At 41.8% G+C, this 6,388-nt stretch overlaps 1 pseudogene; it reads right to left on the bottom strand.

Moving 5' to 3' along the window:
* On the bottom strand, positions 1,574 to 4,144 carry LOC102178860 (annotated as a pseudogene).

The raw sequence follows: 6,388 nt of genomic DNA, 5'->3' as shown, positions 1-6,388 counted from the left end.
TTGGAACTTTCCTGGTGGTCCAGTGGTTAAGAATCCACCTGACAATGGAGGGGTCATGGGTTCAATCCCAGGTTGGGGAACTAAGATACCACAAACCACAGGGTAACTAAGACTGCATGCCATAACTACTGAGCCTGCGTGGAATCAAAAGATTCCATGTGATGCAACAAAGACCCTCTGTGTCCCAAGAGTAGCACTGAAATATATACATTACCATATGTAAAATAGATAGCTAATGGGAAGTTGCTGTATGACACAGGGAACTCAATCTGGTGCCCTGTGACAACCCTGTGGAATAGGGTACAAGGTGAGAGGAAGGTTCAAGAGGGAGCAGACATATGTATCCCTATGGCTGATTCATGTTGCTATATGACAGAAGTCAACACAACATTGTAAAGCAATTATCTTCCAACAAAAAAGAAATAAAGATCCCATGTGCTGCAGCTAAGATCTGATGCCACCACGTAAATAAGTAATAAATATAAACAATAAAAATAGTAAGCAAATAAAATATTACATTCAACACTGACATGGCAGTTCAAATATAGGTGGACCAATAAAAGTTAGAATGTGATTGTTCTCCATTTACCAATGTACTCTTTATTAATGAAATCCAGGTATTCTTTATAATACTATTTATTCACATGAAGTTCATAATCAACTATATATAATATATATAACTTTTTCTCATTTAATAATCTCATTTAAGGGACAAATGAGGCCACTTTTGTATGGATTACTAGTAATGAACCTAGATTAGTTCCTAGAAATCACTGCATTTCTCTTTTGACTTTTAAGTTTGTTCATTTTTTCTATAGTACCTGTTTAGCATTTTACCTTGAGTTAGTATCAAACTAATTATTTTAATAGTACCTGGCAACAAACAATATATTTAAGAGAGTTTTTTTTTTTTTTTCCCCTGTTTTCAGTCTAGAGGATAAAGTGGGAATGGCTACCATGATGGGAAGCTGAGTCAAAGCCATAATCAGAATGGTTTGTTCCATAGAGATCTTTGACACTGGTTAGCTGATGGTTTTGTCCTTAAAGCAAAAAAAGATGAGCAAATCCAGTCAAATTTTATTTGGTCTGTACAAGCAAGAGAAAACGGAAGTTGGACCAGCATTTACCAACACACTGTTATCAGAAGTGGGGTCCAGCTGCTCACTGCTCTAAAGTCAATAAAGAGGCAAGGTTTGAGAAAAGGAAAGTTTGCTTTAGTTTGGACGCTAGCAATGGCAAAGGGCTGTGGTGGGCGGACTCATGTCCAAATACCAACTCTCCCTACTGTCAATCAGTGGGCAAGACCTTTAAAGGAGAGATTCAAGGATGTATAGGCAGAGGGAGGCTAGGACAGCCGGCTCTGACAGTCATCTCAAAATTGGTCATGAGGTGGTCTGATTAGCACCATCTTGACTGTTGAAAGTATAATTAGTCTTCAGTTTCAGGGTTGGTTTGTTCCTATTTCTTTGAGGCCATTTCTCAGAATTATGGCAGCTTATGTTATGGCTACAGTCTGGTCATGATGTAGTGAACTTCTCCTGCTTGTTTGGGGTTTCAGTACCTACAAAACAGCTCATAGGATATGGTTCAGAATTATCTGTAGCCCTTCAGGAGGAACTAAAAGTCCTTGACTTTGCTTAATGACTAAATTATTATCATTTTGTCCTGTTTGACTTTTTTCCCTTTGCGTCTGCTTTTTCTCACTTCTTTGATTACACTTAATCTTTTTGGCTAAAACTTTTCTGCAGACAAAAGGCATCTAGAGGACAAGGGGGAGTAGGCCTTGAGGAAAGGCATCTAGAGGACAAGGGGGAGCAGGCCATGAGGCCCTGGTGTGTTTCATCATGATACTATTATTCCCACTGAATGCAGATTGCCCAACTTAATAGCAGTTGGTCCCACTGTACTTTTTATCCTATAGAGAATAGCCTTAATGAAGCTGTTTAAGAATGTTGGGTTTTCTGGGGTTTCCTGGCAGTCCAGTGAGTAAGACTTCACCTTTACCTTCCAATGTAGGAGATGTGGGTTCAATCCCTATTCGGGGAGCTAGGATCCCAAATGCCTGTGAGCCAAAACCAAAACATAAAATGGAAGCAATATTGCAACAAATTCAATCCTTTAAAAATGGTCCACATCAAACAAAACAAAACAAAACAACTTAAAAAACAGAAAATTGGGTTTTCCCTCACAAATGTGTTTCTCTTGGCCTTGGTGAAGGACATGTCTTTGAACCTTTTGAGGGCATGTAGTCAGAATATAGCTGAGAAGCTCTTACATAAATTCACATGAGCATCACAGTCTCTCTAAGCTTTGGGGTGCCTTCCTCCTGCATTTCAACTTCATTCAGTATATACTTCCTTTAGGTCCATCTTTTAGTCAAATTAACCAAGCAAATTGGAAACATTCCCCTCCCCCCAACCAAGCCTTTTTATTGTTCCCAAAAATACAGCTTTGTCCACAGAAAACTCCAGTGCCCCACATTTATGACAAAATCACTCCCTAGGTCTGATGCCAGAAGAAAACTGTGAGACCTGGAATTCCTTCCATGAGTAGCATTTTCTGAAATGTAGATAGTTTATCAAGTATAATTTATTCAAGGAAAAAATATGTTTTAAGAACTTAATTCCAAAAGACTAAAAGAGTCCAAAGGCTGAGCAGAAAATAGCTTCTGCTAGCAGCACCAGGTCAGGTCAGGTCAAGTCAGGCTGAGGTCAGTGGGGTCAGGCTCTGAGGGAAGGTCCACCGGTCCAACCAGGAGAGGGCTGTGGGCACAAGAGTCCCCTCCCTTCTCACCATGAACTGATGGTGGTGCCCTTCCTCTTCCTGGCTGCCCACCCACTCCACTAGAGATTCTTGGTCCCAACTAGGACAGCCCCTCCCTGGAGAAGCAAGAAATGTTAACTAACACTTTATTTCCCAAGCAACATCCCCCTGCCCCTACTCACACACACAATGCTGGAACCTGTTACGACGATGGGATTCCGTGCTGCACACTGTGGCCTTGGTCTCATGTGAGGCTGCTTGCCAAAAGGCTCCTCCTCCTCCCACTTCAGCCATCACTCCAGAAGCCCTGCACTGCCTCCCTTGGAGGGGAATAGACTCTTTTGCAGGAACTGCCTGGACACCTGGGGCACATCTGACTCTGCCTTTTGGGGTGTTTTGGGGTCTTCCTTCTTGGGTGACTTTGTGGCCAGCCACTGTAGCATCTTCTGGCTGCTGTCACTTGCCTTGAGCTCCTTTTTGAGCAGTAAGTTGACAGGAAGCAGACACTCAGGAGTGTTCTTTTAGGAGTTATTCACCATGGTGGATGGTAGTGTTCTCTGGAGCTTACCAAAGCTCATGAAACTTCATGAGCTTACCAAAGAACCCAAATTCTTATCAAAGTCCAGTCACTTAGAGACTGCCTCCTGTCCATCTAATGTGGCAGACATTGTGTTGGGCGATGTCATTTAAGCCTTTGAAGGAATCTCCTGTGATAATGGTTTTGGAACACAGGCTGTCTCTTTCCTCTGGGGGCTCCCAGCAGCCAAAGATCCTGGCCATTGTTAGTGGCCTCCAGTTGTCCCACACTTCCTCCTAGTCCTCAGGGCTGTCTAGAGCACTCTCTCTCTGACTTTTCTGTTTTGATTTGGGGGAATAAGAAGAAGTAGGGCTGCCTCTGGGTGTTCCCTGACATTGCTGCCACTTGGAGAATCCATCTGCTAAAACAACAGAGCATCTTTCCTTTCCCAGAAACAACTTAAAGGACAGTTTCTCCATTATGGTGTCTTCAGCTTGTGGTGTTGAATTGCAGCTTGGAAGAATCAGCTTCTTTAAACCAAGTCAGTAAAATCCCCCTTGCATGGGAGCAGTGATATACTCAGATGAATCTCCAATCTTCTCCAAGTGCAGCCAGGACAAGAGTACCCAGCTGGGGGACTGCAGGCTCTTGATGTACGAGGGGCAGTGCTGGTCTGGGTTTCCACACTCCAGTAGCCACCAGGGTCCCTGCTGGTCCTGTTGGGTGCAGCCTTAAGTGAGGGTGTCCCTGAGCAGGTGGCAGGAAATTGCCTGTTCCTCCTTGGCCCCACCTTTACACCACAGGTCCCTCTACTTCAGGTACTGTTTCTGCTTTGCTGTCTCGGTTCTCCCCTATTGGAGCCATTTTTAGTGACTCAAAAACATTCAGAATCTTATTTTGGAGCACTCTAATAAACACATTTAGTTTACTCTCAATTATATTGCTGCCACCTAGATCTAATAGGTTTCAAACCAGGCCTTATACATGTTCTCCAGCTTTCTGTTGGCATAAATTGGCAAAATTAGGGCATATTGCATCTTTTTGTGAATAACATTTTTTAACTTATTTTCTAGAAGCCAAATTTGGCTATAAGTCTAAAAATAATGCAGAATGAGAATGGATTATTGTACATTTAATCAGGTGCTGCCTCTGACTACAAGTTTATCCATGTGATTTTTATTGTTTTTGATGTTGCTATTTTTTGCTTGAATGAAACAATAGATGTCCTGGAACATGGTATGCAGTTGTGGATCTGGAATTTTTTTTTTTTTTGCTTGATATGAAAATTCATCAGGAGCAGCTTACTTTTAGGTCTTAGGACAAGCAATATACTCAGCAATGCACATCAACCTTCTAAACCTTTGTCATATTCTAGTAACCAGGAAACTTGATCACTTCTCTGTTCTATAAGATATCACATTGGTATGTTTTCCTGATGATGTCATGTGTTGATACAACCAGGTGAACAGGAAGTAGCAACTATCCCAAGACTTATGTGACACATTTATGGAAATATCTCTACAAATTCTAAGTCATATATCACCAAAAGTCATACTGGTGATCTTTCTATGATATCAGTGGTCTCAAACATGTCAAGATACACCTCCTAAAAGCAAATGGCAAATTTCTGCTCTCTTATTAATCAATAAACATTGCTTAGTCATGTCCAACTATTTGCAACCCCATGAACTGCAGCATGCTAGGCTTCCCTGTCCTTCACCATCTCCCAGATATTGTCCAAGCTCATGTCCATTGAGTTGGTGATGCCATCCAACCATTTCATCCTCTGTCATCCCCTTCTCCTCCTACCTTCAATCTTTCCCAGCATCAGGGTCTTTTCCAGTGAGTTGGCTCTTCGCATCAGGTGGCCAAAGTATTGAGGTGGCTTCAGTTTCAGCATCAGTCCTTCCAATGAATATTCAGGATTGATTTCTTTTAGGACTGACTGCTTTGATCTCTTCGCAGTCCAAGGGACTCTCAAGAGTCTCCTCCAATACCACAGTTCAAAATCATCGATTATTCGGCATTCAGCTTTCTTTATAGTCCAACTCTCATGCCCATATATGACTACTGGAAAAACCATAGCCTTGACTAGATGGACCTTTGTTGGCAAAGTAATGTCTCTGCTTTTTAATACACTGTCTAGGTTTGTCATAGCTTTTCTTCCAAGGAGCAAGAGTCTTTTAATTTCATGGCTGCAGTCACCATCTGCAGTGATTTTGGAGCCCAAGAAAATGAAGTCTCTCACTGTTTCCACTGTTTTCCCATCTATTTTCCATGAAGTGATGGGACTGGATGCCGCAATCTTAAGTTTTTGAATGTTGAATTTTAAGCCAAGTTTTTCACTTTCCTCTCACCTTCATCAAGAGTCTCTCTAGTTCCTCTTTGCTTTCTGCCATAAGGGTGGTGTCATCTGCATATCTGAGGTTATTGATATTTTTCCTGGCAATCTTGATTCCCGCTTGTGTTTTGTCCAGCCCAGCATTTCACATGATGTACTCTGCATGCAAGTTAAATAAGCAGGGTGACAGTATACAGCCTTGACATACTCCTTTCCCAATTTTGAACCAGTCTGTTGTTTCATGTTCAGTTCTAACTGTTGCTTCTGAATGCATAAAGATTTTGCAGGAGGCAGGTAGGGTGGTCTAGTTTTCGCATCTCTTTAAGAATTTTCTACAGTTTATTGTGATCCACACAATCAAAGGCTCTGGCATAGTCAATGGAGCAGAAGAAGATGTTTCTCTGGAATTCTCCTCCTTTTTCTATGATCCAACTGATGCTGGCAACTTTATCTCTTGTTCCTCTGCCTTTTCTAAATCCAGCTTGAACATCTGTGATTTTCCAGTTCTCATTCTTGAAGTCTAGCTTGGAGAATTTTGAGCATTACTTTGCTAACATTTGAAATGAGTGCAATTGTGCAGCAGTTTGAACATTCTTTGGCATTGCCCTTCTTTGGGACTGGAATGAAAACCGATCTTTTCCAGTCCTGTGGCCACTGCTGAGTTTTCAAATTTGCTGGCATAATGAGTGCAGCACTTTCACAGCCTCATCTTTTAGGGTTTGAAATAGCTCAGCTGGAAATCCATCACCTCCACTAGCTTTGTTTGT

The sequence above is a fragment of the Capra hircus genome, chromosome 1 (assembly GCF_001704415.2).
Source record: "Capra hircus breed San Clemente chromosome 1, ASM170441v1, whole genome shotgun sequence".
Taxonomy (NCBI): domain Eukaryota; kingdom Metazoa; phylum Chordata; class Mammalia; order Artiodactyla; family Bovidae; genus Capra; species Capra hircus.
This window is presented reverse-complemented; position numbering and strand designations above follow the sequence as displayed.